Source organism: Sparus aurata, chromosome 16 (assembly GCF_900880675.1).
Source record: "Sparus aurata chromosome 16, fSpaAur1.1, whole genome shotgun sequence".
NCBI classification, from domain to species: domain Eukaryota; kingdom Metazoa; phylum Chordata; class Actinopteri; order Spariformes; family Sparidae; genus Sparus; species Sparus aurata.
In genome coordinates, this window is record NC_044202.1 from 7,302,930 (window position 1) to 7,327,268 (window position 24,339).

A 24,339-nucleotide genomic window follows, 5' to 3' on the forward strand; every position below is an offset into this window, starting at 1 on the left:
GTAATGAAGCCAAAATTGGGGTTATTTGCACTCCCTTTGTTTGAATTCGTGAGGAGTCTGTTGGCGGCGTTTTGAATTAACCGAAGTCTGGAAAGGTTGCGTTTGCTTAAGCGTGAGTAGAGTTGAGTTACGGCGGTCTAGTCTGGTAGTCAAGTTAATGGAGCGAATACATCATCGCAGAAAAAGTCTCCGTTTTCTACCTCAAGTGTGAAAAGAACATTTTTCGAACATGTGCACATAAACAGGTTGATATGGATGCGGTTTCTCTGGATATGTGACACTCGGGGTTATTTGTATTCACCTCGTGACCTCTCCTCAGCACTCGGTGTGGGTGGTATCAGATATTTGTTCTGTATTATCCCAGAAATACAAATCCCTCCCTGAAATGGGATGAAAAAAACATTTCGATTCTGCTCGCACCTGATAAAAAAAAAAAAAACTTCACATCGCCTCCTCTACAAAGAGGATCAGTGTGATTCCCTTGAGAGAGTTGGATGTGGAATTCAGCCCCCAACATGTGCAGAGCGCTTCTGACATATTCGCGCTCGCATGGATAAATGCGTTGCGTAACCAGTAAACCATCTGTTTGAGAGAAAAACGCCAGAGAAATGCGAGGTAAACAGTGGACGTGATGATGTAAAAATGATTTGAATTAAGAAAGGTCCGCGAGAGACGAGCAGACGGCGAGTTAGTTAGATAATTGGTCTTTGAGGTGGAAGAGGGGAGGTGGTGTTGAGTAGGAGAACAAAGATCTGAAGAGGAGAGGGGAAGAGAGGTGAGGAGGAGTGAAAAAGAAAAAGAAACGGGGTGAAGTAGAAGAGTTCACGGACAGCTGGCTGATGAAGGGGCTGAGGGGAGAGCGGGTGAAGAGCGGGAGGGGCGACTCCTAATCTTGTTGTTTTTTCTGCCTATGATGTCTCCTGTCGAAACCGGTTTGCCCCACGCTTGTCTGGGTCCACAAACACAGCACGCCACTCTCTTTTTCCCATGCAACTCAGCACTATGTCAACCTGTGCCGTCTCAGCCTGTTCACACAAAGGATAACACTCGCTCGAGGGGGGCGCTTCACACACATGTGCACGCAACAAACGGACTCATTTTCGAACCTGCAACAGCAGCAACTTTTCCCTGACGCACCTCTGACGCAGCAACACAACTGAACAGAACCAGAAGCTGTGATGGTGCTGGTGTTTGTGATCCAGGACAGAACAACACAGAAACTGAGATTTACCGGGGAGATAACGTGTGGGAATTTGTGGATTCGAGAGGCCTTTTTGGCACTCAACATCCTCTGTGGAGAAGGCATTTGGATATGTAAGGTCGCATTTTATTATTACCACAACAACAGCACCTCCTACTGGTGGGTAACAGAACAGCAGGGGAGCCTGGAGTGGAGTGCGACAGGACACACAAAGTGACTTCCTGTGCGCTGCTGGTGCCCCAAATTTAAACACAAACACCAGATACTGTTTCCGAATACAACATCATTGATTTAAACCTAAAAATATGACAGACTTAATGTTAACACCAGTCCTAAATGATCCAGAATGTGTCACACTGACAGCAGAGAAGGTGGACAGCAGGCGGGAAGATCAGGGCATTAAGTTTTTATTCCACATGACTCGACAAAGACTGAACCTAGTTTCAACCTGAACTAACGAGGGGGGTACGGGGGCGCAGGTGGAGAGAGGCAGAGAAACACAGGTGAAGGGAACGATACCAGAGAGAGAGAGAGAGAGAGAGCAGAGAAGGCTTGATAGGTTTGAAAAAACACTGGAAACAGGAAAAGGGCTAACGAGACAGATGCGAGACAGGTGCGGAGGGGAAGGCAGGCTGGTGAGGTGCACAAACACAGACACCTGAAAAATAACCAGAAAACACACACACACCGAAATGAAACTGAAATGACAGGACCATGACAAAATGGTTTCCCTAAACTTGGATCCCAAATATCACTACCTTCTGACAATTTATTGGAAAATGTCAGGCAAAATAAGGTGACACAATGTGAGCCACGGTACCAACTCAACAAAAACTCATGCAGAAAGTAACCCACATGACAGATACTCATTCAAATGGATCAGAAACTTAATAATCAACCAGAAGTAGCCAATTATGTGAAAGTAAGGATGTACATGAAATCAACACAGGACAGAAAGCCACACGTCTGCTTTCAGTTTGAGCTTAAAGAAACCTAAAAAGGAGGTAGTATAAACTTTAAAATGACTTCATCGTTTCAAAAATAAAAACACACGGTCGTCTGATGAGCCAGCAGTCTGCGACCTCAGCACCAGCAGGAATATATCACAAATAAAACAAGCCCATCGGGGAAAGGCAGCGGCGGTTTAAATGACATCACCGATCGATAAAACACACAGGGTCCAACGGGCCATCGTGGAAAACTGCGAGGGAGCTAAAGTTGTTATCTCCTCACTCATGCTACATCCAGCAATACGTTTCTTTCCCTTCCTCTTCAACCCTTATTGATTTTGTCATCCAGCAGACGGAGACATCAGACTCAGGAACGAGCAAAGTTTCGGCGTGTCGGGTTAAACAGATGCTGCGGTTGATGCGGAGAGGACGTTAACAGGAAGTAGCAGACGACTCGCGACAGGAGGGATGAACCCAACAAGCAGACTGAAGCTGCATTCTGAGAAGCATGCTGGCTCGCACATGGCATAACGCAACCTGCACTTCCTCTGTGTCTTGGATTCGGGTCCCTTTTTTGGTTAAACATTAAATAACCGCACACAAGAAAACCCCATTCGGTAAAAGTGTTATTTCCTTTCAGTCTTCACTTTGATGAAGAAAAGAATAAAGTCAATGCTGATTCAACGCACATCTGTCCACAAAGAAGATCTTAGTGCAGAATGACCGCCATCCAAATGTTATCTTACCTCACTGTTGGGTTTTAGGACTCATTCCTGTCGCCCTGTATTGATGCAAATGCAAGATATTCTGGCTGCTGATCCCCAATGTACCCATTGGCTACATTGCATTGTCAGATTATTTGTTTTGTCAGAAATCAAAACTCAACCCAAGTGTGTTTTGAAGATTGTAGCTAAGCCGCTGCAAAGATAATTGCAGTTTGCTTCCTGAGGTCTGCTAAAAGCTAGGACATAATAGGCCTGTTGTTTACTCATACATGCTGTTTTTCAGGCGCTTCCTTGACATTAACCCCTCCGAGAAGGGAGAAAAGGCCAGCTTGGGAAACAGCAGACGACAGGCGAGGGAAGGTCTCCGAGAGAGTCTGCATGTCGCCACTCTCCTGAAGAACTTGGTGGGTTTTGAGTGGCACTTCATAAAGGTTAGTTAGATGTCCTTTCTTGTTTAAAATGTCTCTCTGTCTGTCAATTGATTCATTTTTGTTTTTCTCTCTCTGAGCTCAATTTGTACTCTTGTTTATCTCTCACTCCGTGAGCTGTGACACCTGAATGCCAGCCCCTCTGCCGATTAAAATAGAGGATGTTTAAAAGCATTACAAATCAAATGTTATCTTCAGTCTCTTTTACTTTCTAAAGTGAAGAGAGCTTAAGCTGAACATTTAGAAAGCAGTTTTGTGTGTTTAGACAGCCCGTTCTCACTTCTAACACGTCAAATTCGTCAGACAGGTCGTCCCCTCTAATGTCACTTATTGTGAAATCACTAGTGCAATAGTATAAACAGCAGGTAAAGTTCAGGTCGAGGGTGATCGGGGGGCTGGACAGGTCATACACTGGACTTTCAGGGTTTTTTTCAGGGGTTTGCATCCTCTTTGTGACCAAGAATCTCAAGTCATTACTCTTAAGTTATGTTAAGTAAGTAAGTAAATGTAGTGATTTTTACCCAAAGTATGATGTTTCCAAATCAAGTGGTTTCGGAGCCTAAACCTAATGGAATATTCGAGGTGCCTAAACCCAACCAAATAGTTTTGGAGCCTAAACTTAATTAAGTAGTTTTGGAGCCTAAACCCAGCCAAGTAGTTTTGGAGCCTAAACTTAACAGAGTAGTTTTGGAGCCTGAACCCAACTAAGTAGTTTTGGAGCCTAAACTTAATGGAGTAATTGCGGTGCCTAAACCCAACCAACTAGGTTTGATGCCTAAATCCAACCAAGTGGTTTTGGAGCCTAAATGTAGCCATTTGTGAACATTTGACAACAAAAGTCATAATGTGTGAGCAGTTTGCTAGAAAGATTCCTTTGAAAGCCTAACTGGACGTTGCATATGTATAATTGATAACGTGATTGCGGAGCCCTTCTCATGCAAAACTAGTGTAAGAATGGGAAGTAGAGCATCACAGTCTGACCGAGCTGCTGTATTTGCTAAGAGTGAAATGTTGTTCCAGGCTCATGTCGTATACGTTTGGTTACTATTTAACGAGCCACAGGATCCCAAATTGATTTGAAAAGATGAGGAGGAGACAGCCAAGTAACACGTCTTATGTCCTTTCTAACAATTTATTAACCTATAAAGCATTCATACATTATTTTTTTTACCAAATAATAAAGCCATTTGTCACAATTTTAAAACCTTAATATTGCATGCCTGAGACTGGTACCAAAACAACTGCAGGGTCAAATGCACAAAATGTGAAAGTAAAAGTTTCCACTTCAATCAGAGTAACAGCATTGTGCACAAAGTGAGTCAGTTGTTTGGCAGAGTTTTTCTGGTGAAAACACTCCAACTATAGAGCTGAAGTGTCTGTGTGGTCCTCGAATAAGCATGCAACAGATCACTTGCTTGCTCTGAGTCGCTTTGATGTCTCCAGCGCCCAAGGCCGCCGCTCTCTTAAAGGAATAATCAGTGACATTTAACTGCCTTGTTGTACAAAATGAACATAATACATCAGCGGGGGTTTGCAAGAGCCGAACAATGCCTGTTGCTCTCCTGCGACATCCGGGCTTTATAAAGGAGCAGTCTCGTCCATCGTCTTATTTATTTATTAAGAAGGAAACAAAGTATTGTCTGTAAACACTTTAACCTTGGAAAAAGGAGACTCTGCCATGGCTGCTGCAGCATCTTTCATTAAAGAGAAAAACGCAGTCTCCACATTCTCTCAAGTGAGCTCGGCTGAGAGCTATCTGCTGAAGCCGAAGATCATTTGTGCCGTGCAGGATTCCAGCAGACAAGAGACGATAATAAAGTGCCACCTTCACCGAAATAATGTTACGAGACCTCAAGAGGAACACGGTGACTGCAGGAACTCAGTGTGAACCGAATCAAACACTTCCTGTACAGTTAAGTAGCACCGACTGTTCCCTGGCGTCATCAAAGTGCCGTCGCCCTGGCAACAGAAAACAGGTTTTTGAACTCACTCCTCTCAGATCCAACCTTCGGAGGAAAACGCACCTTCATGAGGCAGATGAACATCGGCTGGCGACATTTGGCCGGCGTTTCTTTTCACAATGGCAGCTCCTCTGGAAGTGCTTATCCACATCTGCAACCTGCCGTTGCAACAGGAGATACCTAACAGATGCTCCGCTATTGGAGAGCTGGATCACTTTCGTCAGGTTAATGACGCCCGCGGCTCACACAGACAGAAGTCGGTACAGTAGCCAGGATTTGTCAGGCTTTTTTTAACAGGTCAGTTCCATGTTGACTCATGGATATGTCACAGGCCTGTTTCCTGCGTCGGTGCACATGAACTCTGTCTGTACCGTATGACGAGTCGGTTGAGTGATACCAGTGTCACATGACTGGAAATTGTCCCGAGGTTGTTTTACATTTTTATTTTATTTTTTTAATTTCCAGTGGTGTGGAGCTTACAAATGTTGAGACACCGTTGTCCCTCGTCAAAATATCCAGAGTTTACACAAATGTTGAAACGCAGTCTCAAACAATGGTGTCTGGCTTCCCAGCCACCTTGATTGTACCTCCACAAACGTCCCCTCCTAAAAATAGAAATAATTATGTTTACGTCGCCCGTGACGCGTACAAATGTGAACATAACAGCTGTTTGCAGAAATGTTTGCTGGCAAAAAAATGTTCCTGGGATGTGGGCTTCAGATGCAGTTGGAAAACCTCAAATTTAAGTTTTAAAGTGTAAATATTGATATTTTGAAGGGAGAGTTTTTGTATCGAGAATTCACTCAACTTTGAAACTGCCCTTTGTGTGTTAAAGATCATACATGTGCCGATCTCACTCAATTGATCCATCAGCCTCACTTAAAAAATGTTCCTCAACCCAATATGGGGTTCCTCTTTGTTAAATATTAGTCTGAATTAGAGCCACATCAGGATGCATAGAGGTTAACGATCATTTTTTAGAAGTGTAACGCCGCACGTACACGAAGTGCGAGCTGCAGGCGAGGATGGATGGAGGAATGTAGATAAAGACAGCGAGACACGGAGGAAGGAGTGGCTGATAGCAGTTGGACAAGCACTTGACCTTTTCCTCTCTCTTTTTTTTTTTCTCACCACATGCTGCTCCACCTCACTTTAGCTGCACACACACACACACATATGCAGACAGGCCCTTGCGGTGTGTTTAGCCCTGAGGATGCCATCTGTACCTGCCTGTTTGGTATGCAGAGGGCTCTGCCCCCACTCCCAGTGAAGCCTATTCCCCCTTTAGCTGTTTGTGGCTCTACCTGCCCCCACTTAGCATTCCATTATGTATATTTGTACATATGTGGGATCATTTTTCCTTTTGTGTGTGCATGCATGATCTGTTTGTTTGTTGTCTGCGCCCCCCCTGTGTGTGTGTGGGTGTCATTTCTTTCTGGTTTGTGTGTTGTAAGACAGATTTTAGAGTATGGTGCTGACTTTTCTTGAAGCATGAGGGACTAATCTTTCAGTGATGGGAGACCAGCTGTTGTGCTCGACAGCGAGATCATCTTAAAAGCTTCATACGTCTCCCGGCTGAGTGTGTAAATTTGCCCCGATCTAGTTTATCATGGAAATTATACGGTGATGTACAGCTGAATAAACGATCAGGACTATTTTGTCATGCACTGTTTTAAGTGCACGCTTGGATCTGTCTTTGTTTATGTGCGTGTTTCGGTGACACGCGCCGGGAGCACCGCTCCAAGACCGGAATGAACTGAGGGAATGGATCAGCGGTATTTTTTAATTAGTGTAGTGTAGTGTATTTTTCTGAGCATTGAACGCTTTGCATGCATGGGAAAGGCTTGATGAGAATGTTCATATTTGCCTCCGATTTTCCCGCGTCCCCGTCAATGATATTTAAAACTTAATTAACAGATGATCAATAGTGTTTACACTGTAAAGCGACTGGGGCAGATTCTAATTAGAATATCCATACATTATTAATGACATTAGCAAGCTCTGAAAATTAAAAGGAGACAACTGCCGCGTTCAATTAAGCCGGCACTCACAGAGAAAGAGCGTCGGCTAAGGAGTCGGTGGAAACGAAAAGCAACAGAAGAGGAGCGGGGGGAGCGAGCGAGGCGTAGATCAAGGACGAGATGGATGGAGAGCGATCAAAGTCCAGCCAAGTCAAAGAGAGTTGCTTATGTTGGCTGTAAGTCATCTTAAGGCTAAGTGACATGCTATAACTGAAGGGTATTGCTGAGATTAATCAGAAATAACTCCCAGTGTAATAATGATGTGTTTTATCGCAGAGAAAATGCAGCTGAGCACTCAAGTTACCTATAGCGCTCTGGGAAGGAGAATATACACACGAGCACAGAGTCATTACATTAACAGATATGCACCTGAGCCCCTCTACAATAAAGACTTCGACAAGTTGTTTAAATAACATCAGCAAACCTCTGAGGGTCACTATGATTTATTGCAACTTGGGAATCATTTTTATAGTTTTGACCATCCTTTCTGGCAGATCTGACACCACGGTACTCACAGCGGTGAAGTCTAGAGGGAGGAGTGGTCCGACAGTCAGACAGCTTACTGAGGTTATCCGCTCTACACTGATTCTTTTCAGACGCACCTGAAATGTCGGTAATAAGCCACCAGTGCATGAGAAAATTCAGCTTTATTGCCAATTAAGTGAAAAATGTGTTCTTTCTCCAACATCTGACCAATATTCTGGGATTATGGAAAGACTGCAGCTATGGCAAATAAACTGTGGTTAAGATGTGGTTTCAACGAGACTGACGCATGAAATGTGTGGACACACTAAGCGCTCGGCTGGTGAGTGACAGAAGGGGCCGTCCACGCGATCACTGCACTGTAACTATGTGAGCATCCGCGCTGATTGAAGGTTCTGTAATCAGGAGCGCCGAGCACACACTGCACGCTCCAGCTGTGTGAGCAGCCTGAATGGATGGATATTGATCACCTGTTACTAATGTAGGTTGGTTGCACAGAAAAAAACAAACAAACAAAGAATCCCCAGAAGGATGTGGTTTTTACAGAATTCATGAGGAGATGAGGAGTTCTTCTCTTTTTCGCTGTCGTCTTTAGAAGACGCATTTCACGAGTTCTTTTGTATGAGTCAAAATCAATTACCCTGGCTTTTCGGCAAAGAACAGAACAAGCTGCAGAGACCCCATCAGAACCAAGGACTGTCTGGAAGTGTGTAGTGACGAATACATGTTATGCAAGTGTTTTATAAGTTGTATAATTAAACAAGACTGAGTTATTAGAGTAGACCTACTGAAGAGTTTCGCAATGGCCATCAATTAGCTTGCATCGGAGAGGTCGGCTACAGTTAGAAACAATTATAATCACTCCTGCAACATTATTTAGTGGAAAACTAATCAAGATCAGGATTCTGATTGGCTGCCAGGGTTTTTATTCCTCATCAGATTGGTCTGAATGTGATCTCAAGGATGTCGTTTGGAAATGTCGTTGTTGTCGAGTTGAATTAGAAAGATTTTTAAAACTGTTTACTCATAATTGTTGTTATAATCATCTTCGTTGGTGTGAACAGAATTTACATTTTTGTCTGTGACAGGACACAAACTCTCGTCTCCTGAATGACAGTTAGAATTGCTACACAACCCTTCACCAGCCCAACATTACGTACTGTGCAGCCCTTTCGCACTGGGTAAGAATCCCACTAACATCTGGCTCGTGACTTTAATGTAAATGGGTCCAATCAGGATTCACTCCCGGGGTCAGGTGACTCTGCAGCGGTCACAGGTGTTTATCGGCTCCAGCTCTGATCAACATGCTGAGGATTGGACTGCAGCCGTTGCAGCTCACGGCTGCCGGCTGATGCGACCATTTACGAGTCATATACGCCACCGAACATGTGAAATATACGGCTTCTGTAACGTCTTTAATGCATCGGAACTGACATGGCATTCGGCAAAAATCAGGACTGTTTCGCCAAAGGATGCCGGGCTGGAAAACTGTGCAGAGCTACAGCAAGTGTGATGTGTGTTTGCAACATATTTCACCGTCTGGCTTTGTTTTCTCCATAAATATAAATCTTTTCATCTAAATTCTTTTTGTGATGTTGCTGCAATCCCAGTTTTCGTACAAAGGGGAAGAATGGCCAAGGGCACGATAATAGGAGACGTGTTGTATTAAACCGTAATTACCCTTTAACAGTCACTCTCAATAGTTATATCAGCCTCAGTGCAAAAAGAGAAAGACTGTGAGATCCACGGCTGAAAGTAGCATGTGAATATCATCGTAAGTTCATCACGGTTCAGCCGCTGCCAGCCGTGTCAGGGGAGTAAGAAAGAAAACTTCTGAGGGTGAAATGTAAGAAACTCCGAGTTAGCTAATTACGAAAGGAGCTTAAACACTCATAATTAGCCTTTTCTATTGTAGTATCGGGTTATCACAATGTCATGTCAATGTAATTTTAGAGGGAAGTCGAGGAGAAGTGGAAAGAAAAGTGGAGTTAGATTTGAAAAGTAGCACTTAGAGGCTCAGCTGGGAATCCACTCGAATCATTCCGAAGGCATTTGGTCCCCACTAGTGGTTTCAGCATCCATTATACTGCGCTGACGTAACGCACATGGATGTTTTAAATTAAAGGAGAAAAATGTGGGTTGATTTTTTTTTCCACCGGTAAAAAGCATTTTTTGTTGAAGTTAGACCAACTGGGGTCTTATAGCAAGTATGTGACAAAAGAAAGTACAAAATCATGACCCGTTGTTAAATTAATGTCAAATAAAATTCACCTGCACTTAAAGGAGAACTTCGGTCGATTTAAACATGCAGCTTCATTGCTCAAGCTACCCTTGACTTGCCAGTACCGAAGACGCGAACACATTTGGTCCAACCATTACAGAGCTCCGTGAACGGTAATCAGTAGTTAAAACAGTGTGTTTGTGCAAGCAGCCACTTACCTGTTTGTTGACATCCGTGTCTTCCGGTAGCTAGACCAAACTAGTCAATCCGTCGAGTGTGCACTTACTCCCTCACTGGCGGAGACGGAAACGTAATCCAGCATTTTCGTGTTTATGTTCATAATGTACATGTCCATGTTACAGCCTGTCTTGAGCCATGAGCCTTACAATAGCCTGTTAAGCCTGTTAAGTGCACACTCGATGGATATGCTAGTTTGTGCTATACAAATAAACTTGCCTCGCCTTGCCTTGCCTTGCCTTGCCTTGCCTTTGGTCTAGCTACCGGAAGACACGGATGTCAACAAACAGGTAAGTAGCTCCTTGCACAAACACACTGTTTTAACTACTTTTTTATTCAGTTTGAGTCATACACGCTACAGTGCTGTGTGCTAAGGTGTCTGCTGTTGTTGCATAACATTCGGTGTGAGATGCTGAGCATGTTAAGACGCTTAAAACACAGTGTAAAGTTCTGACCCCATGCTGTTAGCTGTCAGTGCTAAGTCTCCGTTCACGGAGCTCTGTAATGGTTGGACCAAATGTGTTCGCGTCTTCGGTACTGGCAAGTCAAGGGTAGCTTGAGCAATGAAGCTGCATGTTTAAATCCACCGAAGTTCCCCTTTAAAAATATGAGTGTAACATAGAAGAAAGTGGTCACCGAGATCCAATGTGTTCTTTAGTGAGGTGCTGTGGGTGGATTTTGGTACCGTACATTGCCCGGCTATTTCCAGTCTTCATGCTAAGCTAAATTAGCCAGCAACTGGTGGGAGATTCATATCAGTTGACATGACAGTTGTATCGATTTGAGCCTGGATATCCAACGTGAACCTGTAGAATTTGGGTTTGGTTTTGGCTACAAATATATTTTTGTTTTATTTGATGTCTATGTACATAATACGATATATATTTACATAATATACACTGTGTGACTTTGACATTTTAATTTACTGCTAAACTGACTGAGAATAGTTTTAGGTCTTTGTGTTAAATGCAAAACAACAGTGGGGGCGGCTGTAGCTCGGCGGGTAGAGCAGGTCGGCTAGCGATCAGAGGGTCGCTGGTCCAAATCCCAGCTCCGGGCTGAGCTGAAGCTGCATGTCGAAGTGTCCTTGAGCAAGATACTGAACCCAAAATTGCCTAGAGACAGCTGGGATTGGCTCCAGCAACCCAGCGACCCCATAAAAGGGATAAAGCGGTTACAGACAGTGGATGGATGGATGGATGGCAAAACAATGGTGAGCTACGATTGACGCCTGGTTCACCAGTCATATAACAGACAAATCCCAAGCGTGCTTTCTTCCTATCTCAGCTAAACAGCCAATCATTTAACAGGTGTGTAGTTTGGTTGTACGAGTGTGTGACTGAAGACAACAGAAGAGTGTGGAGTGAGAGAATGAGTGCTGACGGAGAGGGAACTGTGAATAAATAATATATCAGATCATTGAGATCATTTATTTATGTGTTTTCACTATTTTTGCGTCTTTCAATGTTGCATTAACAAAGAGATTATTACCTATGTGCCCAGATAAAGTGGCTAAATTCCCAACAAAGAGGTTAAATTCAACCTTTTTTTATCTCCGGGTCATAAAAATTGTAACATTTTCTGCGATAAATGTATCTCTGCAAGTAACTCCCCATCACTATGCTCATTCATATTTTAAGATGCTACATATCCTAATAAATTCCAGCCATTAAAGAGCCTGACAAGTCAGCAGAGGAAGTACAGAGCGTCTCTGCAGCTGAGGCTCGTGCTGGATTTAGACTTAAAAAAGAAACACCTGTCAAACTGGGGTCAGCCTCGGTTTTATACTCTCCTGGACTCGGTCAAGAAAGAACATAAGAATAAATCTCAAGCTACTCCTGAATTGACAAGTGTCGGCGTTCACAGATCAGCCTTGAAAAACATCACCCGCTCAGGAGATAACCCCATGGAACTAAAACTCGTATTCAACGCAGAGTTGAAAGGTTCTCTGTTTAATATCCTTGAGACCGACGTAGATTCTCTATGCTGAGACTTTTCATCATAACATCGCCCTCATAAAACGGTAAACATCTCTGGAGAGTGTACATGCTCTGGCCATTTAAAAGGCAGCCGGAGCATGGACACTGTAACATTCCCGTGAAAAGACTCTTCAATAATGCTTTTTTAATTGGTCCTGCAGAGATTAGCAGGGCCCTATTGAAGCAGATCACACGACCCTGAGTCTTCAGACGCAGGATGAATCGCTGACACTGTACAGCGAGAGTAGTAAGCACACATAGGATTCTCGGTGTCATTCATCAGAGGGTAATAGATGTGCCCAGTAGGCCAGAAAACAAGAGAAAGCGAGGAGCGGCGAGGAGGAGAGAGGCAGGAGGGATACGTTCATTTCATCTGCGATGAAAGACAAGAGACACAATATCAAGACGTTTGGGAGGCCATCTTTCACCGTCTCTTTACTCTGGTCGTGTGTGCATGCGTGCGCGCGTGTGTGTGTGTGTGTGTGAGAGAGAGAGAGAAAAGGGTAATTTGATTTTCTGTCCCTCGTCTCTGGCAAAGGATCAGGACGACCAGGCAATCTTGTTCACTGAGCTTCCAGTTTCACTTAAACTTTCAGCCTTGAAACACAAGCTCTCTCTCTCTCTCTCTCTCTCTCTCTCTCTCTCTCTCTCTCGCTCCGGTTTTTCTTTTTATGCAGCAAAAAATAGGTGCATGAACACACACACACACACACACGCACACACACACACACACAGTCTCATCTCTCACCCTCCGTAATTAAGCCTTCATCATTGATTCTGGGGGCGTTTTGGCCGTGTAACCTAATACCAGTAGAAACATTTCTTGCATTCATAACACAAGTGAGTGTGTCTGTCTTATTTGTTTTGCGCCGGTGTGTGCATTCCTGTGTGTGTGTGTGTGTTTTGGCGCGAAGGGTCGTGTTTCCTTGGATACACTGATGGGCTCTCAGACCGCTTGTAGCGGTCCATTAGAGATCAATGGGATCCCTGCTCCTAATTCCTACTATCAGGGCGCCTCTGATCCTTATCTGCTGTGTGGAAAATGCAGTCAAAGCCATTTCATCCCATCACACACACACACACACACACACACACACACACACACACACACACACACACCATACAAACAGTATGTATGCACAAGCATGGATGTACTCACAGGCGTGCACCACAGCCAGTGTATGGGGAGATTTTCTCACCCACACACAAACAAATCTTCCAGGCGGCAGGTGCATGTGTGTGTGTGTGTGTGTGTGTGTGTGTGGTGAATGAGGAGGAGATGAATTTCTATTGAAGTCTGAAGCACAGATGATCATTGCTGTGAATGGGCCCCGAGGTGATGGTGGTTAGACCGTGAAAGGCAAAGCTCCTGAGCTCAGGATCGGTATCTCAAACCCACAGTTGGAGAAAAACAAGCCAACACACAGTGACACAGCCGCAGAGGGTTTGGGTGCTGCTGCTGGTTGATATCCTCCCTCAATCTTCTCCGGGGAAACAGTTTAAAGATATACTAAATATACTAAACCATGAAAAAAAACACTGTGCAGTCAGCGTCTTTTGGTGATGGCGGCGAGGTTTTCACCGCACAGCCTAATCCGGTAGACAGAATTTGTCTTTTGGTTTTGAGAACGAAATAAACAAACGGCCCCCCAGAAATATCTTTTAACCACCCTCTAGTTTTTCTCTCCAACACTGATGAGCTTCGCACGTAGCGCATGTAAGTTTAACAGGAAACAGGGACGTTGATTGAGGTTAATCTGGGGAACCAAGCATGCTCAACTCTTATTGGACCACAGAGTGAATAAGGGCGGGACTTCAGGGGTCGATCCAACTTCTTGTCCGTGCTGAGAGGTAATTTTTGGAACTTCTGAAACTCCTTCGACGCCCAGAAATAACTGCTCACACTTCACAACTCCGAGGCTTGAAGGATTCCTCGGCTCGACTCTCCACACACACACACACACACACATCTTGTATGTTTGTCCCCTGTGTGTGTCGGTGTGTGTACTTGTTTTCCTTATCAGCTGTGACTTCCATTGTGGCGCTGCCGTTGTGCTCGGGCGCTCCGAGTGTAATTCGAAGAGGTAGGTTACTGTTCGGGTAAAGCGATACAGCGGTAAACGGCATTGTTGTACGGGAAGCGGAGGGATAACGGAGCGGTCTAGATTTCACAGACGATCTCCAGCTGCCGTTATCGCACCGAGTGTAATGAAACCTTTACTGGTCAGAAAACAACAGGGGCGGACATCCTTCCTCGTCTTGTCCCCTTACCCCCCCCCAGCATCCTTTCCTCTTCTAACCTTTTCTTCATCCTCCCGTCTCCTCTTTTTTTTTATCATCTCCCCCATCACCCTTCTCCTAACCTTCTCCCGTCATCATTTTTTTTCATTTCCTATTTCTTCACCTTATCCCTCCAGTTCATCGCGCCACTTTTCCTGCATCCTCTTCCCCCGTCCTTCCCTCCGCATCTTTGCCTCCTCCGAAATCATCGTTGTAGACACTGGCCTTTTGGGGGGGGAAACACAGAGGATGAAAAGTAGGAAAAGACACCTTCTTCTTCTCTTTTTTCTCTTCTTTTTTATTTTATCTCTTTGACTTCATCTTTTGCAATTCCGCTCTGCCCTTTTTTTTTCTCCCCCTCCCACCTTTCAGCCGCTCAAAAGACTTATTTTCGTTTGCCAAGTTATCAACCTCTGTGGAAATGTCAAACGCATTTTTTCGTGAAATTACAATACAGCTCCATCTTTGGTCGAGCGGCGGCGGAAGCAGCCACGAGCTTCGGAGGAGGGGAAAAAAAAAGATTGTTTCGCTCCAGAAATCCCTCAGATTTAAGCCTCTCAGACAATCAACCAATTTAGTTAATAAACTAAATTTTCACAACAAGTCTTGCCGTTTATGTTGTTTTCCTGCTCTCGGCATGTTTCTGAAAGCCCCCCCTCCCCGCTCCCCCTCCCCAAGAGAGCTTTTCCTTTTTTCGGTCGAGCAAATTAAAGACGGCTCAGAAGAGGCTCTCATCACGCAATCAACTAATCAGCCGCAACGCCACACACACATTCCTCTCCTCGCCCCCCCTCCTTCCACCAGCCTTATCATTAGAGGGCATTCTATCCTCATTCAGCTTCTCTGAAGATCAGTCCATCACGCAGGCGGGAAACAGAAAAACACACTGTTCTTATCCCGCTCGAAAAATAGATTTATTGATAGCGTCTTTCTTTGATGGACGGCCAAAGCAGCCTCGTAAAAAGGGCCCATTCTCCGCCTCAGATGTTTGCAGGCGTTGTTTAGAGGCCTGTGTGGTTAAACGGGCCTCAGCGGGCCACTGGTCGAGCTGGTGTTTACCCCCAGGGCAGTGGAGGGGGGAAGGCACGGAGGACCTGGGAAACCTCCACCCCATCCCCCCCCCCTCCACCCGCCGCCGCCACCCTCTCTCGCCGCTTTCCACCGGAGCAGAACAGCGGCGAGCTTTCACAGCAGAGAAACCACAGAGACGCAGGAGGCTGATAAGAGTGAAACAAGCCATTGAGTCTGGCTCAGAGAGAAAGTTTTTCATTCCTCCATAAGTGTGGGAAAGAGTTATGCCATGGGAAGAAAGATGTGTGATGGGAAAAAAATGTCTGCGCTGCTGAGAAACAAGGGGAGTGTATAAAAGAGATTTAATTAAAAATCGACTCTTGATGGGATTACTTTTTTGAATTGGAAGATTTTTGTTTTGTTTTGTTTAATGCACTCGTTCTCTCTTCCGACTCGGCCTGACCTTGGGTTGCCTTCGCTGCCTCGCCATCTGATAGTCGAGCTCAAATACAGAGCGCCATCCCTCCACCTTGTCCACCTATCCGTCTTCTCCCCCTCCAGCTCCCTCCACCTCTCCACCTCTCCATCTGGCCTCCTCCCCCTCCACCCCTTCCTCTCCTCGTCGTCCACTTCTCCCTCCGTCCTCGTCCCACTCAGCTCTGAACAAGACAGATGAAAAGAACAACCGATTCTTTATCGCCCTGATTCGCTATCTCATCTCTAATCTACTGGGCCCAGCAATCCCCCCCCCCCCCCCCCCCCACCCCGTTCAGCTCAGTTCAACTTTGAGTGTGTGACTCAAAGTGTGCATTCATGCGTGTGTGTGTGTGTGCGCAGCTTCAGAGTGATAAACCGATAGCATCTCTCTCTCATCCCGTTCTTCTGCCCCACAATGGGCCTCATAGACCGTAATAGTGCTTTCTTTCTCTTTCCATCACCCTCGACGGCACAGTCTGTTCTACAAAAGTAGTTTTCACATCACTATTTTCTAGATTGGCCAATTTTGTTTCTGACAAGAGCGCCGAGCGCGTGCCCCCGCCGAGCCTCCACCAAAGCGGCATCGGCAACGAGACTTTAAGAGTCAGGTCACAGGTTCTGCTTTGGCGAAATCTTAAACGTGACAATGGCGGCTTGGTTCCTTTTGTGTTTCGACTTCAGAGGAGACAATTACACCATACAGTAGAAAAAAAAACAAAACAACGACTTTTGGTTTCACTGATGAGCTTGGGAAATAACGCTGCATCCGCAGCATTACTGTCCATTGTAATGTCTTCATTGTAGTCGCACAGTCTGAATTCCCCCTGAATGCACAATCAGCGGCTCAGACTAATGAATACAGCTGCCTCCTCTGACCTTGGCGGAGATGAGCGAGTCCCCACTGCCCACACATGCATGATTACACACACATGCAAGCGCGCACACACAGATCTGGCATCTGCACAACACGCATCGAGCGGCCTTCCTGTCAAAGCGACGTGGTAAATGAGTCTCCGCTCGATAGTCCGGGGGGCCTCTCGCGGTACAAATTATCGTCGTATTCATGAGCTGACAGACCTGTTACAGACAAGTATCGGCTCACCTGGTGTGTTGCTGGCAGTTACAGGTACAAACTGAGTATTTCTTCTCTTTTTTTTTTTCTTAGCGGATCAATGCATCGACCGATCTGTAAAGGGAGAGTCTGCGTGGAGCACGCTTTCTCACACAGAAGCTGTCAGTGTCCGGAGGTCGGCGGGAATTATTTATGCGACGTAGCTGTTGTGTTAGCTTATATTTGTTAAGCGATGTTAAGCTGCTGTAGAAGCCTTCATTTACAGAGCCGCCTATTCCCCCCCCCCTCCCCCAACGCGCTCGCTAACTGCACCCCGTGGCGCACATCCATCCATCACCGGTGCGGGTCAGGCCTATTTGTTTGTTTAAAGAATATCCATTTCAGCGGGCAAACAGAGCGTGTGTACATTAGCTATTTATAACTCCACATGAGCGTAGCCGTGCCTGCTGGACACAAATGGCCCACGCTTATGGAAAGCTGTACATCACGCTATGGATTTATATTAGACACAGAATCAAAACATATGCGTCTATCGAGTGTGTGTGCTTGTAAACGCTGGAGGACAAGAAAAAGCGCATTGTGTTCTCAGCGTCGCCTTTTGTCCAGAGTGTTTTTTTTGTTGTTGTTGTTGTTAATGCCTGAAGTTATTAAGAATTTGATAAAGAGAAACAGTTACGGTAGACTTCTCAGCTGAGCGGCTCTCTGTAGCACAGAGGAGGGGTTTCACTCAATAGAAACAGATCTGGAGAAAAGTTCAAGTTCACGTGTTTCTTTCCGGTTTTAATTTTTCCTCACGTTTTCTTTTCTGTGTTTCAGCTTTCATCTTCCTCCAGCTTCCTCTGTCCTTGTATCTTTGCTCCTCATCCTTCGTGTTCAGCGAACATCGTCTTTCACCTCAGTTTCATCTGAGCGTCACCCAGTTTACCATCCAGAGCTGCTTTATACGCATTCTGAAGGACAGGAGGTATGTTCTGAGCGCCTTTGTCGTATTGATGAATGAAAATAATTTGATGGCTTTGTTGATAAATATGAGTCATCCGCTAATGCTTATTTGCAGGGACAGTTTCTCAGTGAACTCCATTGGCAGATAAGCAACGTCAACACTGACGTCATCACCTAGCAGACATGTGAAAAACAGCTGCAGTGAAATCAAAGTCGAAGGGTGCTTTGCTTGTCGCTGAACACATATGTTTACATGTTTTAATGCTCAAAAATTAAATTGAATACTTTAAAAGCTCTGTTTTTTTTTACTTCTGTCACTTTAAGCGCCGCCCTCCCAAATACCCAAAGCCTGCTCTGATTGGTCAGCTCACACACGCCTGAGCCAGCACCGCTAACAACAGAGCTGCTGTGCTAAATCAATTCTTATGTGCCAAACTAGCCACGAGGCATCAATTCTGAAGTATGTGACGTAGTTTGATGTCACAATTAAAGGTGAGACTACTGACGGGGCATTTCAGGAGCAGTTTTTTTCCGTGGGAGAAAGGAGCCTCTGTTGGTGTGGACTTTGAACTTTCTAAACTTTCAATATCTTTTTACACGCACAAGAATCTTTATAACACACGGAAGGAAAGAAAAATACCAAAAAAGCACAACAGGTCTCCTTTAACAGCTGACGTTTTCCTTTATGAGGAAAGAGCATTCAACGTTTGATGTATAATCTCGTTATCCAACCTGTAAACAAAACATAATTTAATTTACCATTACGACACATGCAGAAATCACATTCTGTCTTCGTTCCGTGCAGCTCGACTTCACACGTCACCGCTTATTTTGAGGACCAACTGTGCGTGTTTGCTGATAGAATATTTAGGATGAAAATGAAGCTGCCAAACACAACATCATACAGCGCTGGGATGCCAATCACACACATCACAAGCTCTAATGGCTGCCTGGTGAATAATATCGATGCAAACACCGACAGTTGGCTTCCAATCTGCTCATCCTGACGATCGGGGACGGTCTAGAAATATCCACACAAACAAGGGTCTGATCATTTAAATGCTTTGTTGTGGGTTTGTCTTTGTTGGCAACTTCACAAACAGAGAGAGGATGTGGTTGATTAAAACGATCAGTCGACTTTTTTTTACTTTTCAGTCGACGGTTTGTAACTGCAGACCTGCATCGAGTCGGCGTGTATATTCGTTTTTTTCATATTAAAAGATGGGTGCAGCTTTTTGCAAGTTTTTCAACTTCTTTTTAAAAGCAATACTAAGTCCCTCTCTTAAGCCCTTTTTACACAGCCTCTCCGCATTATCTCCGGAGCGGTGGTTCGGCAATTCTCCGCCGATGGTGATTCACACAGAGTGAAGCATCTCCGCCTTCAGGTGTGTAATTCACACAGAAAGCCGGCGCTGCGGCTCCTAAGAGGCGTGACGGTACACGTCATGTTGATGACGTCTGTGTTTCCCCAGGTGTTCCCCTGCTAATCTAAACCCACGGACAGTTTATGATCATATAGATGCTGTTATAATGTGTAGTGATTGAGATCCTGACCCACCTGGAAAGTGACGGAGTTAAGTTTTTCGCGCTAAATTACATAATCACCACCAGTAAACAGGACGCTGTCTGACTCTGTCACTCGCAGGGATGGAGGCTGTTTTCTGGGGGAAATTTCGGTGAAGTCTCGGTCCGGAGGGCTGACGGACGCGGTGATTTATTTTCATCACAAACACTCGGTGAGTTAAAGTTTTTTGCCGGTGACAGACGCTGTTTTTCGGGCAGAAATGTGACGAAGAGTCGGTAGGACAGACAGGAGGATGGACGCTTCTCCACGTACAGCTGTGGTGTTTGTTTTCCTCATATAAGTTGCTAAAGACAGTTGCAGTTACTACGTTACTTTTGTTCGGTCCTGTAACGTTGCTTTGTGGGACATTTCTCTGTATTTAGTTGAGTGAAGGACCTGTGCAGTTATCAGACTGTCAGACCGACACGCCCTCGCTCCGCGCCTCCGGCTTATCCGTTCATACTGGGACGGCTCACCAATAATGCGGCCCTGATACTACCTCCAGAGGCGGATCAGCGCCGGAGCGAAATTTCCCCCCTCTCCGCATCTAAAACTTTCACACAGAGGCGGGGGCGGAGAATTGGCGCAGGATCCCCGCATGCAAACGGCAGTGTGAAAGGGGCTTTTGTAGAGTGACTACAATGCAAAAGATGGAGGTGAAAATCCGCTGCATCCACTCAAAAGTGTCTGCTATCTTGTTCCACCTTTCTACACGGACACACCAAGACTAAACCGTTTGGCCACATAGCAGATATTTTGTCGTCTTTTTCTGCAGATTATTGTTGCAGATAAATTATAGATGTGCCACATCTCATACTCCACAGTCCTCTGAAAAATTCTGTTATTATTTTTCTTTCATGCGGTTATTTCAAGTGTGCACAGCTCCCTCATCTGAAATGCATGTTTGATGCTTTAATATTTCATTAATAGTGTACCTCCACTGAGGCCCAACAGTTCCCTTTAATTTAATCAAGCCCAATCTGACATCAAACTCTTAAGCCCTGTGTACTCATTAACGCTTTACCATGATTTCCGCTCACCAGAGCTAGGATCTGCATCAAATTGTACTCACTGCTACTATAATACGCCTGTTTTGTTTTTTTTGTTTGTTTTTTTGGATCAAGAGCCATGCACTGTTGCATGAGGAATAGCGAAAAAGGTTGAAAAACACTTTATTTGATGATGTTAAAGCAGAAAACCCATCCTCCATACATGTGTCGTGGAAATCCGTTCAGTATTTTGTGTGCAAACCCGTCTGACCGGAGGCCAGGTGTCACAGTTAGGTTGATTTGGTTTATCAGACACCTTAACAGTATATAAAATAAGCACAGCAGTAAATCTGGAGCACTGTGTTTAACAATAAAACAACAGAAATAAAGAAGTTTGCCAATTTCACATTTCTCCACAATGCAAATCAACTGCCTGTATGAATGCATCTAGAATGGTTGCTTCCTCAGTTTGGAGGCATTCTGTGTTCTCTCCATCTTCTCCATCCTTAGGTCGATATCGATACCCCTAATCTCCACTTGTCCCCCCCCCTGTTCTCTCATTATCTTCCAGATTTTTTCTCAATCCCTCCTTAACCTCCGCCCGTCCCTGCTGTTGTCAGACTGTGCTCCAGAAGCCAAGGGCAGATGCCCGAGGCTCTGTCCCTGGATGGGCCTTCCAGGTCTGAAATATACAGTTTTCTATACCCCGCGTGAGATCGAAGATCCGACCTGATGCCATATTGGCCTGCCAGCGTCCAGATTACACACGCAGCCAACACGGAGAGCTGTTAACTGACAGATGGTTGAAGCATGAATCTGCATTCAAGTCAGTGAAAGCTGGAGGCTTAAGGTTCTCCATGCTTGCACATGATAAACAGTAGATGTGTGTACTGGCTCACTGTGGATGTGTGTCAGTGTGCATCGGCTTGTGTGTTGCATTGTGTGCTCAATATTTGTAACTCGGCAGTTCCTCATGCATAAAAGAAATCATGTGTGCCATTGACTGTGCATGTGTGAGCGTATTTTTGGATGTTTGCCGGGCCCAGAATCAGCAGAATGCCACCGGAATGAGAATAAGTGTGGCTTTGCCATGGCAACAGACGAATGCCAGAGCAGACGGGAGCAACGGAATTAAAGCCCAACGTTCATCACAGCAGGCAGAGAAGAACGGAGGACCTGATTAAACCACCAGCTCCGCTCCTGGAGCCCTCAGCCTCGGCTCTTTTTTCATCTCCCATTTCAGTCTTCCGTGAGAAGCGACAAAGTGAAAACCAGCCCCGACGCCTTCAGATTCGTGTCGACACAAATGTATTTCTTGCTCATCTGGCGAACGTCCGTGTGCTCTTACGAGACAAAGACGCAATAATACGCCTGATAATACAGTTATGTGCGGAGAGCGGCTGACAGCGGAACGAGTGATGCATCACCAGCCTGAGCGCATCAAGGTAGATGTCGACCTGATAAGTGATTCAGAGTTTAAACTTGTCTGCTGGTTGCATGACAGAGATCCTTGATTGGTTCATAACCGCTCGATGGAGTGCTGGTCTTACGCACACGCACACATTTCACCACATATACACACCGGGCTCTGACTAAGTGCGGTGATTGATAGCTTCCAATGCACTGCTCAGTAGTTGGGCTGACTCACTAGAGTGTGAACTAGCTGGTTTCTGGCTCCATCCCCAATGTCCCAAAACACACCAGGCTAATCCCTTCTCCCCTATTTTTTTTTTAAGGGTCAGCAGAGAGGACTGGACCTCTTGTTTCTTTTCACTGAGGCAGCAGAAATACATGGAGGGAGACAGAGGAGGATGACACGGGGTTGAATGTCACCTTAGGTCAGCGGGTTCCCGAGGCAAGAGTCTTGACCTTTTTCCTGTCCGAACAGCGCTTTCTGCTTTTGTTTCCTAAACTTCCCTTGATAAAAAAAAAATCAATATTTATTATAAATATAGATTTATGTACATGTGTACACTGTTGGCACACCTCTGCGGGCTTCTCGTAATCCCTGTTTTTCTCTCACCAGCCTCACTTCTCTCTCTTTTTACTTTCCAATACTGTCCTTTTTTTTTTTCCTTTTTGGGGACTGAAGACCATGAAAGGAACGGGCCCCCCCTGAGGGCGAGCCCATCTTCAGCCTTTGTCCGACGATATTAGTTTGTCCAATGATATTAGCCGAAAAAGAAATTAACAATGCCGTCAAATTAAAAAAGATCAATCCGTGACCTTGTAAAGACAATTATAGCTGCTCATTCTGGTCGCACTGATGAGTTTCTTGCAGGTTCATCATCATAAGCTAAATAAAGTGCGGGCCGAGATCAAAGCCAGCGAGCGTGACGCCACTTTAATATAATTCATATTGACGTGTGTGATGTAGTGACCGTGGAGAGTCAGCTAGGGGGTAGCAGCTAAACAATGTCCAACCCCAGCCATTTATTCTCCACATTTCCTCCCCTTATAGTCGCTCCTGTCAAAGAAATTATCCATATCTGCTGCTGTTATCACATCTATTTTTAGTTAAGCACAGTTAGAATTTTCTGGTTATTACACGTGGCGACGTTTCATCCTCCTCCTTGATCTTCTTCACGCGGGAGCCAATAGAAAAACTTTTTTGCTGCCAATAATGGATTTTTTTCCCCGCGCCGCTGCGATCGCACGCTCTCCCTGAAATGATTTCAGGCTTACTATGAATGGAAATATAATTTATCAGGTCCCCTCTCCCGCTCGGAGATCCTATGGAATACACATACATAAAGGAGGCAATATTTCTGGAAATTGGAAGGTATTCTTATGATGATTTCATGTTCTCTGCTCAGCACCTCTCGCTCGCTCTCTCCCTTCAGCGCACCCTGTAATTTCACTTGTAATGTGAGAATGATGGAGTCGTGATAATGGCACGCTTTCATTTCATATGAGACAGGAAGACTCATTACAGGCCCTGACATGTTTCTCGACGGGGGAGTGAATCGCTTCCTGTTATCTCCACGTCCCGCGTCTCAACAGTTGTCAGTCTTACATTTTGTTTTCATCACCGGGTTCCATCTTCAGAGTTTCATTAGTGCCGGGGCGGCGACTCACCGAACTCAGTCAAGCATAGCTAAGTATGACAGAGACCTGTCTTAGTTGCGAGGTGGTGTATTGTGGCTTCAAGCGCAAACAGACTCATTTGTCTGCTCTCGCTGCGATGCAGGCAATCAAAAAAGTGTGGGTATCAAAGGGATTAAAAAACATGCTGACCAACAATGCCGTTATCTCTGTCCAGACATTTGGCACAAAGCATTTTTCATATAATATCTGCAGACGAGGATCTACTGTCTCGTTCAAAACTTTTTAAAAAATCTAACCGCTTCAGCAGTGCACTCTTTAATTAACTTTTTCGATTCAAAATCAGAACAAAGTAGCTAAAAAATCACTATCGAGAGAGAAAGGGACACCACCAATAGGACTCAACAGTAATTATATACAAGAGTCTTCATTAAAAATTAAATCAATTGAGTCAGTCTGCTGGAGACAAAAAAAGGCAAACCATGTGCACACTTTCTCCCTGTGTCGGTTTTAAGATAACTTTTGGCTTTCTGTCGTGAGGAGCATTAAAAAAACGTTTAACCCTATACACAGCATGCCATTCTTAGAAAGTACAAATACTTTGTCATTGTACTTCAGTAGATTATTTATTAAGTAGAGTATTTTCCCTTTTACTCCCTACATTTGGACACAAATATCTCCTTACATCATCAGAACAGGCTGTGATGGAGGATTGTGGACTACTTTAAATGTTGCGTCACTGCACGCCGCCTT

General features: G+C 44.9%; 1 long non-coding RNA gene across 2 annotated transcripts; it reads left to right on the forward strand.

Annotated features, from left to right (window-relative positions):
* Positions 1-1,795: 1,795 nt before the first annotated feature.
* LOC115566427 (uncharacterized) lies at positions 1,796-21,498 on the forward strand. 2 transcript variants are annotated; one of them, XR_003980982.1, is made up of 4 exons: positions 1,796-1,836; positions 3,160-3,307; positions 17,863-18,010; positions 21,113-21,498. It is a non-coding gene; the product is annotated as an uncharacterized LOC115566427 (long non-coding RNA). The 2 variants fall into 2 exon arrangements; XR_003980983.1 differs by lacking the exon at positions 21,113-21,498 and adding an exon at positions 18,104-18,235.
* The last annotated feature ends 2,841 nt before the right edge of the window (positions 21,499-24,339 follow it).